Genomic DNA, 321 nt, shown 5'->3' with positions numbered 1-321 from the left:
CACACACACACACAAGCACACATGATGACATACCCACTGGACACGCACAATCACATCCACACATCCCCACCCACACACACATGCACATACGGTCACAAACTCATACAAATAAACCCCCATCTAGTTTCTTTCCTCAAACACACACACACACACCCTGGCGTCCATTCCTCCCAGGAGGCAAGACGTGACATTGTGTCGCTGTCCGTGCACGAAGCTTGCAGCTCTCTGCTTGTTGTGCTTGTCATCCAGGCAGCGGTGATGAGGCGCAGGGGAACTAATAGGCTACAAGCACTCTGGGACTGCCACGCGTGATGCCAAGCA

The sequence above is a fragment of the Morone saxatilis genome, unplaced genomic scaffold (genome assembly GCF_004916995.1).
Source record: "Morone saxatilis isolate NCDOM2014 unplaced genomic scaffold, NCSU_SB_2.0 Contig15, whole genome shotgun sequence".
In the NCBI taxonomy this organism is placed as follows: domain Eukaryota; kingdom Metazoa; phylum Chordata; class Actinopteri; family Moronidae; genus Morone; species Morone saxatilis.
The sequence above is the reverse complement of the archived record's forward strand: the minus strand, read 5'-3'. Positions refer to the sequence as shown.